Source organism: Orcinus orca, chromosome 14 (assembly GCF_937001465.1).
Source record: "Orcinus orca chromosome 14, mOrcOrc1.1, whole genome shotgun sequence".
NCBI classification, from domain to species: Eukaryota; Metazoa; Chordata; class Mammalia; order Artiodactyla; family Delphinidae; genus Orcinus; species Orcinus orca.
The window spans coordinates 3,412,967-3,423,431 of NC_064572.1; positions in this window are offsets into that span (position 1 = coordinate 3,412,967).

Sequence of the window (10,465 nt, forward strand, 5' to 3'; positions counted from 1 at the left end):
GGGCCCTCTGGTGAGAGTCTGTGGCTGGATGGGTTCCTCACCCTTGTGTGAGGTGGGCCCTCTGCTGTGAGGTCACTCCTGCCTGGCTCGCGTACGTCGCCTGGGCGACGTGGGCCCTCTGGTGGCAGTTGGAGCCGGCTGGTAGCCTTCTCCCCTTGGTGATGAGAGCCCTCTGGCGTCAGGTCCTAAATTCTGGGCTCCCCACATTTTCGGATTTGAGCCCAGTGGTGCGAGGACACTCCTACGAGGTTCCCATCCCCATGGGGCTGTGGGCTTTATGCTCTGAGGTCCCAACGGCAGAGTTGCTCACACTTTCATGTTGTGGGCCCTCTGGTGTCAGTTCACTCAGACCTGGATCCCATAGCCTCCGTGCTCTGGGTCGCCTGCTTGGAGGTTCCAACTGATGGATTCCTCACATTTTTATTCTATGGGTCCTCTGTTGTGATGTAACTTCTGCCTGCCTCACCCCCATCCCCTTGGTGATGTGGGCCCTCTAGTGAGAGTCTGACCGTGGCTGGGATCCTCACCCTTCGGTGAGGTGGGCCCTCTTCTGTGAGGTCTCTCCTGCCTAGCTGGCACACGTCTCCTTGGCGATGAGGGCCCTCTGGTGGCAGTTGGAGCCTACTGGGCGCCACCTGCCCTGGGTGATGAGGGCCCTCTGGGGTCAGGCCCTAACTGCTGGGTTCCCCAAGTTTTCTGATGGGCACCCAGTGTTGCGAGGATACTCCTGCCAGGGTCCCACCCCCATTGGGATGTGGGTCTTCTGCTCTGAGGTCCCAACGTCTGGGTTGCTCACAGTTTCATGATGTGGGCCCCCTGGTGTGAATTCACTCCGACCCGGATCCCATAGCCTTGCTGCTCTTGGCCATGTGCTGGGAGGTTCAAACTGCTGGATTCCTTATCTTTTTAATTCTATGGGCCCTCTCTTGTGAGGATACTCCTGCCTGCCTCACTCTCAGCCACTTGGTGATGTGGGTCCTCTGGTTGGAGGCCACATGTGCTGGCTTCCCCACCTTACGCTGGTGTGGCCCCACTCGAATGAGGACACTCCTGCCTGGTTCTGAAACTCGTGGTAATGTGGGCCCTCTGATGAGCGTCTGATCCTGGCTGGGTTCCTCACCCTTCTGTGAGGTGGGCCCTCTTCTGTGAGGTCAATCCTGCCTAGCTGGCACACGTCTCCTTGGCAACGTGGGCCTTCTCCTGGCAGTTGGTGCCTGCTGGGAGCCTCCTCCCCTTGGTGATTAGCACCCTCTTGCCTCAGGCAATAATTTGTGGGCTCCCCACACTTTCTGATATGCGCCCAGTGGTGCGAGGACACTCCTGCCAGGTTCCGATCCCCATGGGGATGTGGGCCTTCTTCTCTGAGGTCCCATGTGCTGGGTTGCTCACTGTTTCATGATGTGGGCCCTCTGGTGAGAGTCTGTGGCTGGATGGGTTCTTCACCCCTCTTTGAGGTGGGCCCTCTGCTGTGAGGTCACTCCTGCCTGGCTCACGTACATTGCCTGGGAGACGTGGGCCCTCTGGTGGCAGTTGGAGCCGGCTGGTAGCCTTCTCCCCTCGGTGATGAGAGCCCTCTGGGGTCTGGCCCTAAATTCTGGGCTCCCCACATTTTCTGATTTGCGCCCAGTGGTGCGAGGACACTCCTGCCAGGTTCCCATCCCCATGGGGCTGTGGGCCTTATGCTCTGACATCCCAACAGCTGTGTTACTCACAGTTTCATGTTGTGGGCCCTCTGGTGTGAGCTCATTCAGGCCTGGATCCCATAGCCTCCGTGCTCTGGGTTGCCTGCTTGGAGGTTCCAACTGATGGATTCCTCACATTACTTATTGTATGGACCCTCTGTTGAGAAGCTACTTCTGCCTGCCTCACTCCCATCCCCTTGGTGATGTGGGCCCTCTGGTGAGTCTGACCGTGGCTGCGATCCTCACCCTTCTGTGAGGTGGGCCCTCTTCTCTGAGGTCACTCCTGCCTAGCTGGCACACGTCTCCTTGGCGACGTGGGCCCTCTGGTGGCAGTTGGAGCCTGCTGGGCGCCTCCTCCCCTGGGTGATGAGGGCCCTCTGGGGTCAGGCCCTAACTGCTGGGTTCCCCAAGTTTTCTGATGGGCACCCAGTGTTGCGTGGATACTCGTGGCAGGATCCCACCCCCATTGGGTTGTGGGTCTTCTGCTCTGAGGTCTCAATGGCTGGGTTGCTCACAGTTTCATGATGTGGGCCCACTGGTGGGAGTTCACTCCGGCCTGCAACCTATAGCCTGGGTGCTCTGGGCCGCCTGCTGGGAGTTTCCAACTGCTGGTTTCCTCACCATTTTTATTGTATGGGCCCTCTGTTGTGAGGCTACTCCTGCCTGCCTCACTCCCAGCCGCTTCGTGATGTGGTTCCTCTGGTTTGAGTCCACATGTGCTGGTGATGTGGTTCCTCTGGTTTGAGTCCATATGCGTTGGTTTCCTCAGTTTTCGATGGTGTGGCCCCACTGGTGTGAAGAAACTCCTACCTGGTACCCGTCCCCTTGGCGTTGTGGGCCCTCTGGTGAGAATATCCCATAGCCTCGGTGCTCTGGGCTGCCTGCTCGGAGTTTCCAACTGCTGGATTCCTCACCATTTTTATTGTATGGGCCCTCTGTTGTGAGGCTACTCCTGCCTGCCTCACTCCCAGCCACTTGGTGATGTAGTTCCTCTGGTTTGAGTCCACATGTGCTGGTTTCCTCACCTTTCGATGGTGTGGCCCCACTGGTGTATAGAAACTCCTGCCTGGTTCCCGTCCCCTTGGTGTTGTGGGCCCTCTGCTGAGTCTGTAGCTGGATGGGTTCCTCACCCTTCTGTGAGGTGGGTCCTCTGCTGTGAGGTCACTCCTGCCTGGCTCGCGTACGTCGCCTGGGAGACGTGGGCCCTCTGGTGGCAGTTGGACCCGGCTGGTAGCCTTCTCCCCTCGGTGATGAGAGCCATCTGGCGTCAGACCCTCAATTCTGGGCTTCCCACATTTTCTGATTTGTGCCCAGTGGTGTGAGGACACTACTGCCAGGTTCCCATCCCCATGGGGCTGTGGGCCTTATGCTCTGCGGTTCCAACGGCTGGGTTGCTCACAGATTCATGTTGTGGGCCCGCTGGTGTGAGTTCACACCAGCCTGCATCCCATAGCCTCGGTGCTCTGGGCCATCTGCTCGGAGTTTCCAACTGCTGGATTCCTCACCATTTTTATTGTATGGGCCCTCTGTTGTGAGACTACTCCTGCCTGCCTCACTCCCAGCCACTTGGTGATGTGGTTCCTCTGTTTTGAGTCCACATGTGTTGGTGATGTGGTTCCTCTGGTTTGAGTCCACATGTGCTGGTTTCCTCACCTTTCGGTGGTGTGGACCTACTGCTGTGAAGAAACTCCTGCCTGGTTCCCATCCCCTTGGTGTTTTGGGCCCTCTGGTGAGAGAGTGTGGCTGGATGGGTTCCTCACCCTTCTGTGAGGTGGGCCCTCTGCTGTGAGGTCACTCCTGCCTAGCTGGCACACGTTTCCTTGGTGACCTGGGCCCTCTGGTGGCAGTTGGAGCCTGCTGGACGCCTCCTCCCCTGGGTGATGAGGGTCCTCTGGGGTGAGGCCCTAACGGCTGGGTTCCCCATGTTTTCTGATGGGAAACCAGTGTTGCGAGGATCCTCCTGCCAGGGTCCCACCCCCATTGGGATGTGGGTCTTCTGCTCTGAGCTCCCAATGGCTTGGTTGCTAACAGTTTCATGAGGTGGGCCCACTGGTGTGAGTTCACTCTGGCCTGGATCCTATAGCCTTGCTGCTCTGGGCCATGTGCTGGGAGGCTCCAACTGCTGGATTCCTTATCTTTTTTATTCTATGGCCCCTCTCTTGTGAGGCTACTCCTGCCTGCCTCACTCTCAGGTACTTGGTGATGTGGGTCCCCTGGTTGGGGGCCACGTTGCTGGGTTCTTCACCTCACGCTGGTGTGGCCCCACTGGAGTGAGGACACTCCTGTCTGGTTCCAAACCTCGTGGTAATGTGGGCCCTCTGGTGAGAGTCTGATACTGGCTGAGTTCCTCACCCTTCTGTGAGGTGGGCAGTCTTCTGTGAGGTCACTCCTTGCTATATGTCATACGTCTCCTTGGCGACGTGGGCCATCTCCTGGCAGTTGGTACCTGCTGGGAGCCTCCTCCCCTTGGTGATTAGCGCCCTCTGAAGTCAGGCAATAATTTCTGGGCTCCCCACACTGTCTGATATGCACCCAGTGGTGCGAGGACACTCCTGCCAGGTTCGATCCCCATGGGGATGTGGGCCTTCTACTCTGAGGTCCCATGTGCTGGGTTCCTCACAGTTTCATGACGTGGGCCCTCTGGTGTGAGTTCACTGTGGCCTGCATCCCATAGCCTCGGTGCACTGGGCCGTCTCCTGGGAGTTTCGAACTTCTGGATTCCTGACCATTTTTACTGTATGGCCCGTCTGTTTTGAGGCTACTCCTGCCTGCCTCACTCCCAGCCGCTTGGTGATGTGGTTCCTCTGATTTGAGTCCACATGTGTTGGTGATGTGGTTCCTCTGGTTTGAGTCCACATGTGCTGGTTTCCTCACCTTTCGATGGTGTGGCCCCACTGGTGTGAAGAAACTCCTGCCTGGTTCCCGTCCCCTTGGTGTTGTGGGCCCTCTGGTGAGATTCTGTGGCTGGATGGGTTCCTCAGCCTTCTGTGAGGTGGGCCCTCTGCTGTGAGGTCACTCCTGCCTGGCTCACGTATGTCGCCTGGGCGACGTGGGCCCTCTGGTGGCAGTTGGAGCCAGCTGGTAGCTTTCTCCCCTCGTTGATGAGAGCCCTCTGGCGTCAGGCCCTAAATTCTGGGCTCCCCACATTTTCTGATTTGCACCCAGTGGTGCGAGGACCCTCCTGCCAGGGTGCCATCCGCATGGGGCTGTGAAACTTATGCTCTGAAGTCCCAATGGCTGGGTTGTTCATATTTTCATATTTTCGGCCCTCTGGTGTGAGTTCACTCGGGCCTGTATCCCATAGCCTTCGTGCTCTGGGTTGCCTGCTTGCAGGTTCCAAAGGATGGATTCCTCACATTTTTTATTCTATGGACCCTCTGTTGTGAAGCTACTTCTGCCTGCCTCACTCCCATCCCCTTGGTGATGTGTGCCCTCTGGTGAGAGTCTGACCGTGGCTGGCATCCTCACACTTCTGTGAGGTGGGCCCTCTTCTCTGAGGTCACTCCTGCCTAGATGGCACACGTCTCCATGGCAACGTGGGCCCTGTTTTAGCAGTTGGATCCTGCTGGGCTCCTCCTCCCCTGGGTGATGAGGTCCCTCTGGGGTCAGGCCCTAACTGCTGGGTTCCCCAAGTTTTCTGATGGGCACCCACTGTTGCGAGGATACTCCTGCCAAGGTACTACCCACATTGAGATGTGGATCTTCTGCTCTGAGGACCCAACGGCTGGGTTGCTCACAGTTTCATGATGTGGGCCCTCTGGTGTGAGTTCACTCTGGCCTGCATCCCATAGCCTCGATGCACTGGGCCGCCTGCTGGGAGTTTCCAACTGCTGGATTCCTCACCATTTTTATTGTATGGACCCTCTGTTGTGAGGCTACTCCTGCCTGCCTCACTCCAAGCCGCTTGGTGATGTGGTTCTTCTGGTTTGAGTCCACATGTGTTGATGATGTGGTTCCACTGGTTTGAGTCCACATGTGCTGGTTTCCTCACCTTTGATGGGGTGGCCCCACTGGTGTGAAGAAACTCCAGCCTGGTTCCCGTCCCCTTGGTGTTGTTGGCCATCTGGTGAGAGTCTGTGGCTGGATGGGTACCTCACCCTTCTGTGAGGTGGGCCCTCTGCTGTGAGGTCAGTCCTGCCTAGCTCGTGTACCTCGCCTGGGCGACGTGGGCCCTCTGGTGGCAGTTGGAGCTGGCTGGTAGCATTCTACGCTCAGTGATGAGGGCCCTCTGGCGTCTGGCCCTAAATTATGGGCTCCCCACATTTTCTGATTTGGACCCAGTGGTGCAAGGACACTCCTTCCAGGTTCCCATCCCCATGGGGCTGTGGGCCTTATGCTCTGAGGTCCCAATGGCTGGGTTGCTCACATTTTCATGTTGTGGGCCCTCTGGTGTGAGTTCACTCAGGCCTGGATCCCATAGCCTCCGTGCTCTGTGTCGCCTGCTTGGAGGTTCCAACTGATGGATTCCTCTCATTTTTTATTCTCTGGGCCCTCTGTTGTGATGCTACTTCTGCCTGCCTCACCCCCATCCCCTTGGTGATGTGGGCCCCCTGGTTAGAGTCAGACCATGGCTGCGATCCTCACCCTTCTGTGAGCTGGGCCCTTTTCTGTGAGGTCACTCCTACATAGCTGGCACACGTCTCCTTGGCGACGTGGGCCCTCTGGTGGCAGTTGGAACCCGCTGGGCGCCTCCTCCCCTGGTTGATGAGGGCCCTCTGGTGTCAGGCCCTAACTGCTGGGATCCCCAAGTTTTCTGATGGGCACACAGTGTTGCGAGGATAATCCTGCCAGGGTCCCACCCCCATTGGGATGTGGATCTTCTGCTCTGAGGTCCCAACGTCTGGGTTGCTCACAGTTTCATGATGTGAGCCCACTGGTGTGAGTTCACTCCGGCCTGGATCCCATAGCCTTGCTGCTCTGGGCCATGTGCTGGGAGGTTCCAACTGCTGGATTCCTAATCTTTTTTATTCTATGGGCCCTCTCTTGTGAGGATACTCCTGCCTGCCTCACTCTCAGCCACTTGGTGATGTGGGTCCTCTGGTTGGAGGCCACATGTGCTGGGTTCCTCACCTTATCCTGGTGTGGACCCACTGCAGTGAGGACACTCCTGCCTGGTTCCGAACCTCGTGGTAATGTGGGCCCTCTGGTGAGAGTCTGATCCTGGCTGGTTTCCTCACCCTTCTATGAGGTGGGCCCTCTGCTGTGAGGTCACTCCTGCCTCGCTCGCGTACATCTCCTTGGCGACGTGGTCCCTCTGGTGGCAGTAGATGCCGGCTGTTAGCTTTCTCCCCTTGGTGATGAGGGCCCTCTGGCGTCTGGCCCTAAATTCTGTGCTCCCCACATTTTCTGATTTGCGCCCAGTGGTGCGAGGACACTCCTGCCAGGTTTCCGTCCCCATGGGGCTGTGGGCCTTATGCTCTGATTTCCCACTGGCTGGGTTGGTCACAGTTTCATGATGTGGGCCTTCTGGCGTAAGTTCACTCAGTCCTGGATCCCATAGCCTCCATGCTCTGGGTCGCCTGCTTGGAGGTTCCAACTGATGGACTCCTCACTTTTTTTATTCTATGGACCTTCTGTTGTTATGCTACTTCTACCTGCCTCACTCCCATTGCCGTTGTGATGTGGGCCCTCTGTTGAGAGTCAGACCATGGCTGGAATCCTCACCCTTCTGTGAGGTGGGCCCTCTTCTGTGAGGTCACTCCTGCCTAGCTGGCACATGTCTCCTTGGCAACGTGGGCCCTCTGGTGGCAGTTGGAACCTCCTGGGCGCCTCCTCCCCTGGGTGATGAGGGCCCTGTTCGGTCAGGCCCTAACTGCTGGGTTCCCAAGTTTTTGATTGGTACCCAGTGTTGCGAGGATACTCCTGCCAAGGTCCCACCCCCATTGGGATGTCGGTCTTCTGCTCTGAGGTCCCAATGGCTGGGTTGCTCACAGTTTCATGATGTGGGCCCACTGGTGTGAGTTCACTCATGCCTGGAACCGATAGCCTTGCTGCTCTGGGCCATGTGCTGGGAGGTTCCAACTGCTGGATTCCTTATCTTTTTTATTCTATGGGCCCTCTCTTGTGAGGCTACTCCTGCCTGCCTCACTCTCAGCCACTTGGTGATGTGGGTCCTCTGGTTGGAGGCCACATGTGCTGGGTTCCTCACCTTATGCTGGTGTGGCCCCACTGGAGTGAGGACACTCTTGCCTGGTTCCGAACCTCGTGGTAATGTGGGCCCTCTGGTGAGAGTCTGATCCTGGCTGGGTTCATCACCCTTCTGTGAGGTGGGCCCTCTTCTGTGACGTCACTCTTGCCTAGCTGGCACACGTCTCCTTGGCGACTTGGGCCATCTCGTGTCAGTTGGTGCCTGCTGGGAGCCTCCTCCCCTTGGTAATTAGCACCCTCTTGCATCAGGCAATAATTTCTGGGCTCCCCACACTTTCTGATGTGCACCCAGTGGTGCGAGGACACTCCTGCCAGGTTCCGATCCCCATGGGGATGTGGGCCTTCTGCTTTGTGGTCCCATTAGCTGGGTTGCTCACAGTTTCATGATGTGGGCCCTGTGGTGTGAGTTCACTCCGGCCTGCATCCCATAGCCTCGGTGCTTTGGGCCACCTGGTGGGAGTTTCCTACTTCTGGATTCCTCACAATTTTTACTGTATGGGCCCTCTGTTGTGAGACTACTCCTTCCTGCCTCACTTCCAACCGTTTGGTGATGTGTTTCCTCGGGTTTGAGTCCACATGTGCTGGTTTCCTCACCTTTCGATGGTGTGGCCCCACTGGTGTGAAGAAACTCCTACCTTGTTCCCGTCCCCTTGGTGTTGTGGGCCCTCTGGTGAGAGTCTGTGGCTGGATGGGTTCCTCACCCTTCTGTGAGTTGAGCACTCTGCTTGAGGTCACTCCTGCCTCGCTCGCGTACATCGTCTTGGTGACGTGGGCACTCTGGTGGCAGTTGGACTCGGCTGGTAGCCTTCTCCCATCGGTGATGAGGACCCCCTTGCGTAAGGCCCTAAATTCCGGGGTCCCGACATTTTCTGATTTGTGCCCAGTGGTACGAGGACACTCCTGCCAGGTTCCCATCCCCATGGGGCTGTAGGTCCAACTTCACTGGGGGCTTGCGGGGGCAGTGAAAACCAGGGAGCCTGGCAACATAGAAGAGCCACGGAAGCTGGCTTTGTGTGACCCCAAGGATGTTTGGCGAATCCTCTCTCTTGGGGTGGGGCCTGGGGTGCGGGGGAGGAAACGGGGGCGAGATTCCTCTTTGTCTGTCTGCATTCATCAGTCGTGGGAGAGGAAAAACGATGTTCCCTCGACCGTCCTTCTGAGTTCTTGCCTGAGAATCCCCTGTCCCCAAAAGACAGCTCGAGAAGAGAGCAACACACGGCTGAGGAATGCGTGCACCGTGACCCCCACGCAGGAGGAGCCCAAGCCAGGAGTCACTCAAAATGGCGTGCTCTGAGCTTGAGCTTCTTCTCGAGGAAGATCTTGGTCCTCCTTTCAGGTCAGGAAGAAGAGGGAGAGGCAGAGCGGCAGAGCGTCCTCGTCGCCCACCCGTCGTTTCTGAAGTGCCTTCAATTCGAACTCATCTGTGTGCCAAAGCGATCCATTTCGGGGTGCCCTATTCCGGTTCCCTCCCCGCATGGAGAAAAATGTTCTGTCCTGATTCGCTGAAATGTTCCCAAAGGGCCTTAGTGTGAGGCAGTGGACCTATGCCCATCCTGCCTCCTCTTCAAATCATTTCTACTGATACAGAAGAAGAGACACCACCCCCACCCACCATGGCCTGCCAAAGGCAGTGCAGCTATCCCTGTGGGAGGGGGATCCGGTAGCACGCGAATATCAGTGCAACATCCCTTCCATCTCCATGAGTTCTCATGGAAAATGAGGATGTCCCATGACCTGGGATGGGGGGGAGTGGGGATGGGTGAGGGAGAGGGAGACAGAAAACGAGGAAGGGAGAAAGTGGAGGAGAGGCCAGGAGGGGGAGAGACAGGAGAAAGAGGGAGGGAGGGAGGGAGGGATGGAGGGAGGGAGAGAGAAGGAGGGAGGGAGGGAGGGATGGAGGGAGGGAGAGACAGGGAGGGACAGGGAGGGAGAGACAGGGGTGTGGAGAGAGACAGAGACAGAGAGACAGAGACAGAGAGAGACGGAGAGGCAGAGAGACAGGGAGACAGAGAGAAAGAAAGAGAGGAGGTGGGAAGAAAGAGATAAAGTGGGGGAGGAAGTGCAGGGGTGGGGGAGAGCAAGAGAGAGAGAGAGAGAGAGAGCGCAAGAGCAAGAGAGAGAGAGAGAGAGAGAACAAGAGAGCAAGAGAGAGAGAGCGAGAGAGCGAGAGAGAGAGCGAGAGCAAGGGAGAGAGAGCGAAAGAGAAAGAGAGAGAGAGAGAGCGAGAGCAAGAGAGAGAGAGAGAGAGAGAGAGAGGGACCGGGAGAAAGAAAGAGACAGAGAGCGAGTGGCAGAGACAGAGACAGAGGCGGAGAGTGAGCGACAGGGAGCCAGGTAAAGGACACAGTGCTTGGGTATCTTCTGAGTGTTCGCACGTGTTTTCTGAGCTATGGAGATCAACGTCAGTCCCATGAGAAGAAGAGAATGTGCCAGCCCCAGCCAGCACTGCTTGTCTTTTTGCAGAGATGAGAGTTTTCTAAGTTCGGGGCCCCCAGTGAGGGAAGCCGCCCCTTGTGTTCTGCCCGTGACCCTGATCGGGATGGATGGAGGACGAGACGACGTGGTTGGGGCTTTCCCCCCTCCCCGCACCCCCCCAAGTCGGGAACCTCTCTTTCTACCTCTTTGCACACTCCATT